General features: G+C 36.3%; 1 pseudogene; it reads right to left on the bottom strand.

Moving 5' to 3' along the window:
* Positions 1 to 2,484: 2,484 nt before the first annotated feature.
* On the bottom strand, positions 2,485 to 16,011 carry LOC111378561 (annotated as a pseudogene).
* Positions 16,012 to 16,824: the final 813 nt, after the last annotated feature.

Raw genomic sequence — 16,824 nt, 5'->3', positions numbered from 1 at the left:
TGCTATGTTTTGTATATATTATGCATTTTGGGTACTGTGATTTATAAATTGTTGCAAAGGTCGAATTGTCAGTATTGTATTTGAATAGTTGATAGTGGGCCAATGTACCCTATTTTAAATTATATGTATTTGTTTGGGATATTGGATTATATATTTTAGGTGGCTTTAGTCCAAAGGGGGAACTCTGCCAAAATTTTTACAAAGTATATTACAGTCAAAACAGGTCAAAGTTGCCTTGATGGTGGGTTCGACACTTGGCTGGTATCTACCATTGGCACACGACACGTGTCGGGTCTATTAGGATGATTCGGGACAGATCGTGTCATAATATCTATTCCATTAAGCTGAATTGCAGATTTCTAGCAGGGAAGCTAACATTGAAGTTGATTAAAGAGGGGTTCTAACAGGTTAATTATAAGCTTCACAGCTTGCTTACAGTATCGGTGTTCTGAAACATTCAGAACGCCATTTAAATTTACTGATTAATATTTCTTCAAGAACAGCTACAGGGTAAAAGCATGTTTGGCTAAGCTCAAAAAGTTCAGCAATCAGTTTACTCATGCATAAATAGTTTATTTAAAATAAATATTTTTTGATTGATCAAAATTGGATATAGCATTAATTTCTTAAGCTTAGCCAAACATGCTATAAGAATTAAGCACGTTGAAGTGAAAAGTAGCAATAACTGATTCCTTGGAGCAACACAAAACTGGTCATGCCAGTAACACGCTAACACGTCCCCCATGTTGTATTGACGACTGAATGATCAAAACCCTCAATTTCTTTTGGCAATAACGGCTTCGCCAGGGATCCTAAAGAACATCTATACATTTTTTCATTGTAATTTATACTAAAATACAAATTGAAGAGAGTAAAACATACTGATTATTGACTCACAGGCATTGGCGGATGTAGCTCATGGCCAACTAGGGCGGCCCCCTAGCTGGATCCGCCGGAACCGCCGGACTGTTGAAGAGCAAAATGCAGCCGCCCTAGTTGATTTAATCCATACCCATATCATTTTTCCCCAAATGAAATCCCGTCAATTTGGAGAGAGCAGAGAGCAAACCCTTGAATTCTTTCCATTATTCGCCCCTGATTCCATAATTTCCAACCCATAATTTCCTTCCACATTTCCATTCGAAGTGCGAAGTGGGTTGACTGGGTAGTGGGTTAGTGGCGTGTGGGTTGTGATTGTGAAGTCCTAGTCGGGGTCGGGCGGTGCAAGCAGTGGTGTGCCATGCGAGATTGTGCGAACTGCCAAGGAGAAGAAGTCGTGTGCAGCGTGGGTCAGGGACTCAGGGTGAGTTCACTGTTCTTCATACTCGAAGTCTTGAATAGTTGCATTGTTTTTGTTGAATGTTGAATACTTTTGTTTCAAATCCTTTTGTTATCTTATCTATTTTTGGTGAATTGAGATTGCGAAGTGAAATCAGAATATCTTTTTGTTGAATTGTTGAAACTTGAATGTTGAATTGTTGATTTGTTGCACTTATTTGTTGAGACTTGAGAGTGTTTGTGGGCTCCAATTTGATTGATTTGTATGGTAAATGCGGGAGATTAACTCTGGACGCAAGGTGTTTGATGGAATGAGCGTGACAAATGAGGTCTCTCTTAATTTCTTTTGGGTTCTCAAATTTTTACCAAAATTATTTGTGATTAAGTTGTATCTAAACCTAGGTTTCAAAATTTATTTTCCGTTGTTTATTTTTACCTTTTAATTTGATATGTATTTTGGCGATACTATGTAGGAATTGGATAGTTTAAAGTTAGGGCAGTGTGATGAGAGATTGATTTACAAGGTTATGTGAGATTAATCTATATCTTAGCAATACTATGTAGGAGTTGGATATCATGTATTTGATATTATTTCGAATTGTATTGAACTATAATTTGATATAAATATACGATTTTTACGCTTTAGTGTATTTACATATAGATTGAAGAATTTTTAATATTTTTTAATTTAATATTAATAAACAACATTGCTATACGACTGTTGACTGTCGGCGGTCAACGGTCAACGGCCGCCTTAGCTGAGTCTAAGTTCTGCATTCGCCACTGCTCACAGGACAGGAAGGTACGTGGCACAAGCCATCAATATTCCTTTACGGGGCATCATAAGCACGTCTTCTGATCGAAAGGAATTAAGTGAAGTTCTTTTCTTTCCTACGTAACATGTAAGATGAGAAAAACAGGGAACCTTTTCTTAAAACTATTTCAGAATCAAAGGCATTGATGATTGCATGAAAAAGAAGCTACTTAAAACATATATTGATTCATCTTTAATGATCGTTAGTTCGTCTGAAATTCCAAAGGGCAAAATAGATCTGGTTGGGATAATAATGGTAAATAACATTTATTATCAACTAACCAATGATGAGTAAATGGGGCTTCAACACTACAGAAGACTCTGAATTGCCACGAACTAAACATAAATAAGCGGTGTTGACAATGCAGGAGGTCAAATGAAATGTGAGGTACCTATGACTTAATCAAGAAAATTTGCATATAGATGAAATGGTCCTGATAAAAAGAAGTAATCAGAACGAAATAGTTAGGAAGCCCTGTCAATGATAATCTCTGTAGCACGGACACCTTAATTAGGAAAGCGTGTCTATATCCGATATGTGTCGAACACGTGTCAATATCAACACCCTTCGGACACTCTATCATAAATATTTTTTATTTTTTATTAAAAATATTATATATATTTAACTCAAGGTTATTAATAAATAACAAATTCGTACTAATATTTAAAAGATTTAGCCTCCGTTTGCCCCATTTTTTCAAACGAAGTGGGTGGAATAATATATATATTTCTTTTTTTTTTTTGGAGAATGAGTGGCTAAAAAAGAAGGAAAAGTTTTCGATTTTTTACGCGTAATATTATTTTATTGAAAATTGTGTGATTGAAAATATAAAAGAGAAATGAAATTTAATTTAATGGGAGTCAAACGGGGGCTTAAATAAGAAAAATTAACAAGTATAAACTGAATTTATATACTATATAAATGAAGAAATCAACGTATCAACGACGTGATGTATCGGTACTTTTTTGAAAAATCGCGTGTCGATATATTAGACTCGTGTCGGACATACGTGTCCATGTCGATGCATCATAGATGATAAATGTCTTACAGCTCTTTCAATGGCTTTCAACATTGAAAATCTCAAGCTGTTATCACCATACATTACAATTCTTTCTGGTGATTTATTCTGGGATGAAGCGTTCACTTAATATGAAATTCCAGTTTCAATATGAAAAGCATTCAAATGAACCTCTTCGTCCTTTCTTACAAACAGGCCTGTATCTGGGGTGAACCAAATAGTTTGTTTCCAATGGTCACACAAATGATCAGCACTTAGAGGAGCATACAAATAAATACAAGTATACGTTACAATCTACAAATGTCTAAAATTGTGGTTAGGTGCAATGATGATTGTCAAAATTCCAGAAATCAAACCCTGTACTTATTCTTGCCAATCAAGAGTGAATGTCCCCTCAATATCAAGGTGAAGCAACCACCTGAAGCTTAAAAACAAAACGAGGACTTTCATGACCAACCCAGAGGAATCTGTAAGAAATGACAACCTCTGCACCAAATTATAAACCACGAAGAAAACTGTCATTGATAGCTTTTACGTGCAGGCCAGTTTCCCTTAAAATGTTTGGCCGTTTCCTAAAATCAAAATCAAACATTTTGAAGGGTTCTGACAGCATAATGAAATAATAAATTGAGTAAAATATGAAATGCTTTAACATGCAAACGAGATCTTCCAAATATTCATATCATCAGTACCAGTTTGATTTCTTCTTTAATTGCGCCATAATACAGGGGAAATTATTGTTGTTTGATACATAAAATGGTATCCAGGCCAGTCAGAGCAAGACAAATGCCATCTGATGCTTTTACCTCTCTATTAACGGAATCATGCTGCTCCCATAAGTAAGTGCATTTTACCAGCTGAAAAGGCATTGAAAAGGAAGTTAGAATAGTCAATTGGTCTAACCAAAATAGTAGGAAATGGTTTTGACTATCTAGGAACCTGACAATCCTTAAATCCATTAAAATATGTAGCCGAATAAATTGAGGCAGAATTCATCTTTTGTAATGAGTTTGAAACTAAAAAATTATTAAGAATTCCTTGAACTATCTGTTGATAGTTATTCTATACTAATCCCTTCGGAAATTTGGGCTCCAGCATTATTTGGAGTAAAATCCAATCCCCACTCTCCTTTTTCTAGATTCATATTTCTGCAACTTGATCATGTTTAAGATTCTATTTGCTTCATAATCTCAATCTCAACTCAGCAATCACGTTACTTAAGACTTCTATGCGTGCTAACGTTCATCAGATGTAGGTAACATCAGGGTTTTGTCATGCAGCTGTAATAAGGTTGGTGTCACAACCTTGGATCCAACCTCTAGCCTTGGAAGCCTCAAATCTAGGCATTTGATTTTTAACATCATTGGTAGATAAACAAGCAGTGCATGATTTTCATGACACAACCAAGTATCATGGATCGTGGACCACAAGCCGAAAGTCAGAGCTGTTGGAATGCGGAAGAGGAATTAACCAGAAATTAAACTTTTCTTTAATTCAATAAACAGGATCGTCTAGATGTTCACGTGTATGTTATAACAAAATTAAAGGATTTGAATCTTTTACGTAAGTTCGATGATCAACCTTTGAATTAACTCTAATCCGCAAACTTCCGTCTCCTTTAATTGCGAGAATTTTGGTGCTTCAAACTTTCAAGTCTTCTATGATATTTTCCAACGTAAAGACTGCACTGGTGTGTGGGCACCTTTTTTCAATTAATCAGAAACTAATTCTTGAATTTTGGACAACAAGAAAATAAAATATTTTCTCTCTCTAAATTTGAATCTTATGAAATTATGAATGTTGTAGAATTTTTCTTTCCATCCAGTCTCTATTTATAGAGAAAAAGATGATATAATTCTAGTATAATTATAATTCCACATTCAAACAAGAGTTCTAATTAAAATCCAAGTATGAGTTCTAATTTAAATTCAATTCTAATCAGTTTACATTTAATTGCATGTGTAGTCTTAGAACTTCAATTACAATTACAATTAAGTTTATAACTTTCATAGTAATTACAACAAAGTACAAAACTTTATTGTAATTACAATTAAGCTCAAATCTATTATAATTGCCGTAATTAAGTTCCAATACTTTATGGAGCTACCCTAGGACCTGATCGGACATGTATTATCTAAGCTCCAATGATTAAATCCTGCCTAGTCGACTCTAGACCCAATCAAATTATTAGTCTTTGCTTTTTTCACTAAAGGCAAAAGATTGGACTCTCGAACTATATAAGATCACAAAAACCAATAAATCTGTAATACTTTTCTTTGACCTGTCGTATATGTATTTTATCCCTATTCGAGATCCAATAATTAGGTACAAGCATAAATGATCGTTTTGTCCATCTAATTATTCTCACTAACTTAAGTATCATTTTCTTCAACGATTCTGTGAACAACTCACAGATGTCAAAAATTTAGTCATCGCTAAATATTGAACTCAGATTTTAACCATTCAACAGAAAATACTAAGTAGTCACTCTACCCATTTTTTAGGGTGACGGTTCTCGGCACAAATTCATATTTTCTACTCCACTCATTCTCAAGTTCCCAACCCACCGAGATATTTGACCAATCAATTTGATCTCACCTATTGATGAATTAAAGAAAAATTAAAATCGCAAAAAATTATACATAATCCTGTCTAGGGATTTAGATGGAATACACAGCGATCAAGTAGAATTTAATTCTTCGCACGGTCATGCTATAGAATTAAATTCGACACGTGGTTCGTTCAATACACTTCAAGTGTACTAGTGTCACTTTTAACTATTTCTGTGATAAGAACAAATCACAAACCCGAATAGTGAATTGGTCAACACTACAACCTTCCAATATAAGGTGTCAACCCTTATACATAGATTGTGAACAAATTATTTATGATCAAATAAGTTGTGTCATACTGTACTTCTCAATGCAAATACTCAACTCATATTATCACAAGTAATCATATGCACTTTAATGTCGCATGCTCAATAATAAATAAATGTAATAAACAAAGTAAACATAATTTTATTCAATAAAAAAAATATTGTTATTTTTACATCAGCAAAACTATACTATATGGGCACACAAACCAACAAGAGCAACAATTTCCAGAAATACAATTACAAATTATTGTATTACCAGTGGTCCGGTGCTATAGTTATATCAACATACTATAGTCTTCTAGAATAGAAATGGTTGAAAAGATGGAAGATGGTCAACTGTCCATGGTTTGCATGAACAAATATTGTTACAGAACATGATAGCTCTTGTTAATCACCTGGCCATAAGTCGTCGCTTACTAAGGTACCGTTTGACGATTTTCCACTAGTAGCTTGTCATGAGCATGCTGTAAAGTTGGAATTAGCCCTTCTCCCAACAACTTTGAGTCTAAGATCTCGCTAACTTGAAATTTAATAAGAAATAGCTATTGCTTAAGTGAAAATAATATTATTTTGCTAAACATGTGAATTCTATTTCACAAGTTCTAATTTCAGCTAAATTACACACTGCACCTGTACGTGAAACAAATCGTAGAGGCAACTTTTAAAAGGAATGAATTTTAGGAACAATGGCAGAATTATGACAGAAAAGTAAGATAGCAACCGAAAACGAATACAATGAGGAATGACATCCATTCCATTCAAAATGAGTAGCAAAAAATAGCACTAAAAATGCAAATAAAAGGTCCAAGTGTTCAGGGAAGGAGGAAACAATTCTAACGTATATTCCTCGTCCTAGGGGAAAAGAATAAAAGAGCATCTTCTTCTTGTATGTTCAAGCAGAGGCCGCCCTCAAGGTGCGCAGATGGTGCGACCGCACAGAGCCTCAACATTGTAGGAACACCAAAAATATTTTTGTTATATATAATAATTTAAAATTTAAATTTTTATTATTATGTTAGTTAAAGGACACAATATTTATTAAAAAAAGAGGAAGAAGTAGAAAAATAATGACTCTTATTTAACATTATTGTCCTAACTGTGTATCATACCCAAACATTTTATTAGAGTAAGGGAAAGGATTCACATAATTTAGGCTCCTTCGTAGCTAATTTTAATATGTTGTATTTAACTATTTTTCCTTATGAATTATTCCGTTATTAATTGTAGGCATTTTTGACTTGGTATGATATACAATTGTCTTATGTTTAAACTCATTGGATGTCGCTAATTTGAAAGTATGTTGTGATCATCTTGACATTATTTTAAGAAATGTGAATTTTTGCGATCTTAATGAAGAAGATTTGTTTCAAAATTTAAAAATCTTGCGAAATCTTTTACCAAAAGAAACAAAGACAACTTTTGATATTGACTTATTTGAAAAGATTGAGTTGCTTTCTGAATACATTTATTGCTTACATAATACTATTGACAATTCATGTTTCTGTTGCATCCGTCGAAATAAGTTTTTCAAAATTGAAGTTATTAAAATCTTATTTTTGATTAACCATGTTACAAGAACGATTGAATGTACTAGCTTTGATATCTGTTAAACGAGATTTGCTAGAAAATATTGATTATGAAAAGTTTAATTAGTGAGTTGGCTTCTAAAAATGCGAGAAGAAATATTTTTACATGATTTGTTGTATTTCAGGGTATACACGTGGTATTTGCTATATTTGATTTCAATGTTTGCTTATATGAAATTTCATGAAGAGCTTAGTGTCTTGGATGATTTTTTTTTAATGACATATGAATGTTGATGAATCGTGGGAGGTGCTTTTGAACTTTACTTGTATTTTTCTTATTCATGACATGTAAAAAATTAAACAAATATTTAAATGTCATATTTTTGTAATGAATAATATTATTGAATTTTTTTTGTTAATATATTTTTTTAATTACATGAAAGGGGGACCATTTTAAAATGTCACACAGCACACAAAATCTCATGACCGTCCCTGTGTTCAAGGTTAAAGGCTGTAAAATAAGCATGAATTTTGTGAATCGATGCCCTGTTTATGGGTAGAATAGATGAATTGTCAGAAGCACAAGCATTTAAATGCATACAATGAGGAAGGTTGGATCTAGTATTTCTTTCAGGTCATTATTTCTTCTACTTACAGTTTTGAGTATCCCTGCACAAATCACTAAAGATCATATTCATTTTTTAACCCTCATAAACACAATATGCTCATGGTCACTAGTTAGCTACCCTGATTTCCTCTAGAAGGGAAAACCAACAAATGAATAATCAATAGCTCAAGTTCAGTGCAGCATAAAATACTGGTACTTACGAGGACATCTGCACGCGAAGGGATATCCAAGCCAATTTCAAGTTCATCCGACCTCTTATTAATGATGCATATCTTCCTTTAGAAGACAAGCAATACAATGATTTTAGGGTTTCAATACAATTAATTTTATCCATCCCAAAGGAGGGGTATATATCTACGCACAAACAATCTTTCTATAATTATGCAGTATCACACAATATCCTATTGCCATAGAAATTCTAATTATACTTATTTACTATATTCTATTAATAGAAAAAAAATCTTTTTTCAATTCTACACTCCCCCTCAAGTTGGTGCATAGATATCTATCATACCCAACTTGTCCATTAAGCCGTCGAACACTCATTTAGGTACTCCTTTAGTAAGGACATCCGCTAATTGCTGTTCTGAAGTTACAAACTGGAAGTTAATAAATTTTCTGTCGAGATTCTCTTTAATGAAGTGACGATCAACTTCCACATGTTTTGTCCGATCATGCTGAACTGGGTTATGTGCTATCTCAATAGCAGCTGTGTTATCACAATACAGATTCATGGGCTTCTCAAGTTTGTAACCCAGTTCTTTCAAGACATTGCAAATCCATAGCATTTTACAAACTCCAAGTGCCATGCCTCGAAACTCAGCTTCTGTACTCAATCTGGCAACAACTTTTTGTTTCTTACTACGCCACGTGATAAGATTTCCTCCAACAAAAGTGAAGTATCCAGATGTAGAATGCCTGTCTATCTTATCTCCGGCCCAATCCGCATCTGTATACCCAACAACATCTAGTTCACCTTTTTTTCAAACAATAATCCTCTTCCTGGCGTCATCTTCAAATATCTTAAGATACGAAACACTGCATCCATATGTTCTTCACTTGGACAGTGCATAAATTGACTGACCACACTTACGGCATACGCAATATCGGGTCTAGTATGAGAAAGATAAATTAATCTTCCTACTAAACGTTGATACCTCCCTTTATCAGTTGGGATTTGATCAGGATAGATGGCAAGTCCATGATTCATCTCAATCGGTGTTTCAGCTGGTTTACAATCAAGCATCCCAGTTTCAGTTAGCAAGTTAAGGACATATTTTCTCTACGAAAGTGAGATTCCCCTTTTTGATCTTGCAACTTCAATCCCTAGGAAATATTTCAGTGATCTAAGATCTTTCATCTCAAACTCCCTTGACAAATTTTTTTGCAATTCATTCATCTCATTTTGGTCATCTCCTGTAATAATCCTATCGTCAACATATACAATCAAAGTCGTAATCTTACCATTCTTGCGTTTGATAAACAGGGTATGGTCAGAATTGCTCTGTTTGTACCCAAAGGCTGTCATGGACTTCGAAAATCTCTTGAACCAAGCTCTCGATGACTGCTTCAAACCATACAACGATTTTTTTAATTTGCAAACCTTGCCAACGTCACTCGGATTGGTCCCAACTCCCAAGGGTACATCCATGTATACTTCTTCCTCTAAATTCCCATTCAGGAATGCATTCTTTACATCAAATTGGCGTAAAGGCCAATCTTTGCTTGCTGCAAGGGAAATTAGAATTCGGAGAGTATTGATCTTTGCTACCGGTGCAAATGTCTCCTCATAATCGATCCCATAGCGTTGTGTGTGTACCCTTTAGCAACCAACCTGGCTTTGTAACGATCAATAGTTCCATCTGCCTGAGCTTCACAGTGAATACCCAACGACATCTTATAGTTTTCTTTCCAATAGGTATATCCACTAACTCCCATGTTGCATTCTTTTCAAGGGCTTCCAACTCCTCATCCATCGCCTTCATCCATTTAGGGTCAGCCAATGCATCCTGCACGTTACTAGGAATAGATACAGTAGATAATTGATCAACCACAAGTGTATGTGACTTAGATAGCCTATGATTAGACATAAAATTGGATATGGAATATTTGGTTTTGGATTTAATGTCTGGTTCATACTGTTTCTTAGGAACACCTTTGGTAGCCCTTTGTGACTTCCTAATTTCTAACTCAGATGACTCATTTAAGTGTAAAGGTACCTGCGGTAGATCATTCTGAACGGGGTCTTCGATTGGTGGTGTAGAAGGGTGGAAATCAAAAGTGTGACCTTCAACTCCTTCACTAGGGTCCATATGATTGATCATCTGTTCATTGCAAGCTTCTTTATCACGTGATGATGGATCAACTTCTTCTGTCTCAAGTGGCGTTCTAACACCTTCAATAGTAGTTTCAGACACTTCTCTTGTTTCTCCAAATTTTTCTTCCAAGTTCTCCAACTCTCCAAATATGTCACTCTCAACGGTAGAGTAATGATTCCCTTCAAAAACGCTCTCCCCCTGAGGGGAATGTTGAGGAGCTCTCTCAGAGTAATAAGGCTCAGAATCATGGAAAGAGACATCAAGAGATATATGTAACTTGGCAGTAATTGGATCATAACATCTATAGCCCTTCTGAAATTCTGCATATCCTACAAATATACACTTTCTCGCTCGAGGGTCCAGCTTGGGGTCAAGTGTATGCCGTTGTTGCTTTGGTATGTGTACATAGGTTGTACGCCCAAATATCTGAGGTTCCAAATTCGGCATGGATGGGATGGACAAAAGTTCATGCATCTTCTGATAAGGATTCTGAAACTCAATCACCCTGGAAGGGGTACAGTTGATGAGATAGGCTGTAGATTTCACGGCTTCTCCCCAATATATTCGAGGTACATTCATGCCAAACAATGAAGCACGAACCACTTCCATCAACTGCTTATTTTTTTCTCTCTGCTACACCGTTTTGTTGGGGAGAATACGAATTTGAGGTCTGATGATGAATTCCATTTGATTGGCAAAATTCCATCATAGGACCATTCACAAACTCGCCACCGTTGTCGGACTGAAAAACTCTAATTGACTGGCGATATTGATTTGACACCATTTTATACAAATCAGTAAATCGTTCAAAGACTTCACTTTTATGCTTCAACAATGACACCCAGATCATACACGTGCAATCATCAATAAAAGTTACATAATACCGAGCATCAGAAAAAGAAGGAATTCTTGCAGGACCCCAAACATCAGAAAGGATTTTCATAAATGGAACTAGACTTTTATTAAAACTTGGTGGATAGGAAATACGATGGCTCTTGGCCAGTTCACATACATCACAATGAAATTCTGAGTCACTAACATTTGAGAACAGTTTTGGTTGAAGTTTTTTAAGATAACTAAAAGATAAATGACCTAAACGACGATGCCATAACCAAACAGCTTCCTTTGCGCTATCTGCCCCATTAGTCTGATTAACTTGTCCCAAAAACTTCTTCCGTTCCTCTCCAAATTTTTTCAGATCCAGGTAGTATAATTTTCCCCTTCTAACACCATAACCAAGGATCCGTCGTGTCAGAATGTCCTGAAATACACAAAATAAAGGATAAAAAGTCACAGTACATGCGAGAGGAAGAATAATTTGACCCATAGATAGGAGATTATAAGCCAATGAAGGAACAACTAAGACAGACTCAAGTGTGAGGTCTTTAGACAGGGTAATTGAACCTTCTCCGGTGACCGGAGTTGGGGTACCATCGGCAGTAGAGATACTATTTGAGAGGATTGTTTGAATTCTATCACAAGCTTGGGATCATTGGTCATATGGTCACTTGCACCTGTATCAATTATCCATGTATTATTCAGAGTAATTCCATTCTTCATACCTGACTGTGGTACATTAGCAGAGGCTGAGCGCCCTTCATCTTTAGCAGCTGCGGTCTTGCCCAACTTTTTTCGTGGTTTCTTGGTGAAGTCCTACCACTCGGGATAACCAATCAATTCATAGCACCGCTCCTTGCTATGACCCAACTCGCCACAGTGGCTACACTTTTGGTTTGCATACGGATTGGATTTGTTTGAGGACCGACGGGATGCAGCTCCTGCGAAGCCTGGAGAAGAATCCTGATGTCGTAGGACAGCCATAACCGAGGATTCGATTGATTCTGAGCGTCCCATAGCCTGTCTCTCCGATTGGACTTTACGAATGTAAGCATAGCTTTGTTCCAAGGAGAGTTTAGGTTCTTTTCGTAGTATTTCTCCACACACCTGGTCATACTCGGAGTTAAGTCCACTCAAGAACATGTGAACACGCATCCGTGACATTGCTGAAGTTTCTTGAACTACAGCTGCAACGTTATCATTCTGTGAGGCTACCCTCTGATCAATTTCTTGGAACATGGCCACCAATTCGTTGTAATAGGTAGGAATCGGTCGTCCACTTTCTTTTGCTTCGAAACACTTCTTGTTCAATTCAAAAATCCGGGTTTCATCGGAGTCATCATAAAAGGTTTTTTCAACAGTTTCCCAAATATCCCTTGCAGTAGGAAGGCGAATATACCTGTTCATAAGCGAAGGTTCCATGGAGTCGATCAGCCAACTTTTCACCTTTTCATTATCTGTGGCCCAAGCTTCATATTCTGCAGAATGCATATCGGGTTCCTTCTTTGCTCCAGTCAAATATCCAACCTTTTCCCGTGATCCAATCCGCATGCGCATGAGAGGAGCCCTTAAGGTGTAGTTGGATTCATTTAAGACAATGCTCGTCGAGAACGTTGAGTTATCTTGGGTGGTGTAATGGTGATGGACGATTTGTGAAGATAGCGTAGTGGTGATGGATGATTCAAGATCTTGTGCCGTGTTCATCGTCTCCTCAGCCATTGAAAGTCGTTAAAGAATTCAGAATTTTTTTGCTACTCTGATACCAAGAAGACAAGCAATACAATGATTTTAGGGTTTCAATACAATTAATTTTATTCATCCCAAACGAGGGGTATATATCTACGCACAAACAATCTTTCTATAATTATGCAGTATCACACAATATCTTATTGCCATAGAAATCCTAATTATACTTATTTACTATATTCTATTAATAGAAAAAAAAAATCTTTTTTCAATTCTACACCTTTCCATGCCATTGGCTTAGAGAACTTTTCGCACCAATTTCACCATGGGACGGTATGACTCGCATGCAGTCACCATCCCTTTTGCACCAGAGCTCTCCTCTGAATCACCAAAACTCGCTGCCATCATTGATAACAAGACTGCACTTGTATATTTACCACCAACTAAAACATTAAATAGTTATGGTATATTTGGCTACTTAATGCAGAGTAACACGTATTATGCCAAAACCGCATTGAAGTTTTTAGCTAAAAATAGTTATGGTATATTTGGCTACTTAATGCAGAGTAACACATATTATGCTAAAACCGCATTGAAGTTTTTAGCTAAAAATGCAGTCTTTATGTTTTAATATCCACACCTAGCTCACAGAAAGTAAATTCCTTCTAAATTCTGAACTTTTTAACTTATTTTATGCTCACAATCAAAGAATATATTAACTGAAATAATCAACTTGCCTTTATCTTTGGTTTACTTCATAATGCTCTCAACAGTTGAATTCTTGAGTTCAAACTATTTCACTTATAAACAAACATAGCTTAGCTTTAAAAAATTGGAAATTGACATCCAAAAAATAAAATTACTGAATTACAGCATTAATTTTGAAATCTATATATTCTCTCTGTTTGTGTTTCCCCAAAGGAGCCAGGATGCTAAATTTATTTATTTTAGTTGAACCAAGGCACCAAAGCAGTTCACTAGTGGCAGCAGCCCAGTATTGGAGCTTCTCAAACTCTCTGCTTAATGTAATAATTATTCTTGACTTATTTTTATTTAATCAGAAAGTGTTATTCCATTGAACAGTACATTATAAATCAAAATTAAAATAGATATGAAATTAGTCGCATCATCTCACGTTGTGCCAGTAGCTTCAATTACAACCCAATTGAATGAAATTCGAGTTTAGATAAAAGCATTTTCTGAAGTACCCAATATCAAGAACGTGGCAAGGTTTAGTGACGGTCTTCTCATTTGCTTGACGGTCCACGGAAGGCTTTGTTTCGCGGGGTGTCATTGTGCATGTCGAGGCAGGAGGTGTAGCGAGAGGGGTTACCCGTTTCCAACTTCTGCAGTTACGTTTTCTTCGATGACTACCCGTTCCGAGTTACTGGTGTGCGGGTCGAATAATAGCTAGAACATTCGCAGAGTCAACCAGGCAGGGGAGAGCTCATGTGTTATAGTTGAGCTAGATTATCTGCAACAATAACTCAAAAACTGAATAGGAAATCCAGTACCCACTATATATTAATTGCAATAACCAAGTCAATTACATCAATCAATAAGAAATGAGAGGAGCTAAGAACAGAATAGAAAAGAAGAAGAAGAAGTTTAGAGAAGATATTTCACAGATATCCAATCATGCCCCACTATCTCTCCCTCTTTACAGTTATAGCAGAATGGAAAGTTGCCAGAAAAGGCAAAAAGGTGTTTTGGTCTATTACCACTTTAACAAAATAAAGAAAAACAAAACGACACCTTATGTGGCCACTCAAAACGTGCCAGCCGAGTTAGTGACCGCTGCTGCCTTTTCTTCCCTCCTCCTTTGTTTCATCTCAAGGCTGCTTCTTTTCTTCTTTCTTCCCCAGGCTTTCTCTGATGATGGCTTGTCTTCATAACATCCCCCTCCCCCCCTTTAAAACAACCTTGTCCCAAAGGTTCAAAAGAAGGAAATGTTGATTGAATAAAATCAGTAGATTCCCAGGTTGCATCTTCTACATTGATCCCTTCCCATTGCACTAACCATTGAGTAACAGCATGGTTGTTCCCTTTAATGATTTGGGTAGACAGAACAACCCCAGGTTGTTTGTGGTTCCCATTCCCTTGTACAAAGCTGGTAATGTATAGACTGGAACTAATTTCTCCCTGATATAGGAGGATCCGAGTCAAGTGACGTTGATCTGTCAGATAGCTCGTTGATTGCGCTGAGATACCATGAGATGGCAGATCGGCGCAAAGATGGAAAATAAATGCAATCTTTCCTTAATTGAGACAATTTTGACACATTTTTAATAATTTGGTCATAATTTTGGCTACGGTTATCAGAATCACTATTATGACCCCAATCCGGAAAGCTCTCTTTAGCGCGCACGTCATGTTCATCGAGGGCGTCAATTTTTAGCCTAAAATCTGTTGTTTTCCTTTCCAAAATTCAATTTTTAGTTACTTTTTACTATTTATGGTAATATTTCGTTTCCTGTTTTCTAGACATTAGAGAATCTAAATTGAGCCAAGTTTTTGACAACTTAGTTCTTTTATTTCATATTTTATTTTGGTGTGATCGTTAGATTTTTTCTATTTTTGGTAATTTTTCGATAATTTTGTATTTTTGCAGCTATTTAACCCGGCTTGTGGGTTAATTCTCCTCATTCGACATTCATAATAAAATTACGCTAATTTCAGAGAATTTCTCTGTGTTCTAAGGTGTTTTCTTCCATATTCTCTTGTGAATTATCTGTTGCAGCTAGCTTGCAGGATAATCGCTATCCTGCTCGGCGTCATCCCCCAATTTTTTCTTTAGTAAAGAAACATGAAACACAAGATGGATTTTGACATCTCAGGCACTTCTAATCTGTAAGCAACCTTCCCAATCCTTTGAATTATTCTGTAAAGGCCATAGTACTTTGCTCCTAACTTTTGGTTCACTCTCTTGGCTACTGTCTGCTGTGCATAAGGGTGTAGTTTGAGGTACACCCAATCATCCACTAGAAATTCCCTTTCACTTATATGTTTGTCTGCATATTGCTTCATCCATGCTCTTGCCTATGCCAAGTTCTCTCTTAATGCCTGATCCATTTTGTGTCTTTCTTGTAAAAGTTCTTCCACTGCAGCCACCTTGAGGTGTTGATGAGGTCCAAGAGCTAATTGTGGGGGTTTAATGCCATAAAGGGCTTCAAATGGAGTCATCTTGATAGCAGTGTGCAAAGTCGTGTTGTACCACCACTTGGCCAGGCCGATCCATCTACTCTACTGCTTAGGCTGATGATAGACTATACATCTGAGGTTCATTTCAAGGCTTTGATTAAGCCTTTCAGTTTGCCCATCTGTTTGTGGGTGATAGGTTGGGTTGTAATGTGGTTCCCATGTTTTTGAACAACTCCTGCCAAAACTCGTAAAAATTGTATCCACATTTGTCACTATGTTCTACGGCATCCCATGTAATTTATAGACATTATCTAAGAATAGCCTGGCTATATGTGTTGCTGAGAAGGGGTAAGCTAGTCTGAGAAAATGACCATATTTTGTGAATCTGTCAACAACAAACAATATGACATTCTTTGCCCCAGAAGTAGGTAAACCTTTCACAAAATCCATTGATATGTGGCTCCAAACATACTGTGTTTCGAGTAGGGGCTGTAACAACCCAGGATAGGCTACATGTTCACCCTTACACCTTTGACAAGTATCACATTCTAAGACTTCTTGTCCAATTTCTTTAACCATACCAGGCTTAGAAAAATGGTGTTTGGCTTTATAAATACTGGCTTGCAACCCTGAATGCCCCCTTTCTTTAGAGGAGTGTATAGCAGAGATCAATCTCTTCCTTATTTCCCCATTAGATCC

Source organism: Olea europaea, unplaced genomic scaffold (genome assembly GCF_002742605.1).
Source record: "Olea europaea var. sylvestris unplaced genomic scaffold, O_europaea_v1 scaffold1834, whole genome shotgun sequence".
Classification (NCBI taxonomy): Eukaryota; Viridiplantae; Streptophyta; class Magnoliopsida; order Lamiales; family Oleaceae; genus Olea; species Olea europaea.
This window is presented reverse-complemented; position numbering and strand designations above follow the sequence as displayed.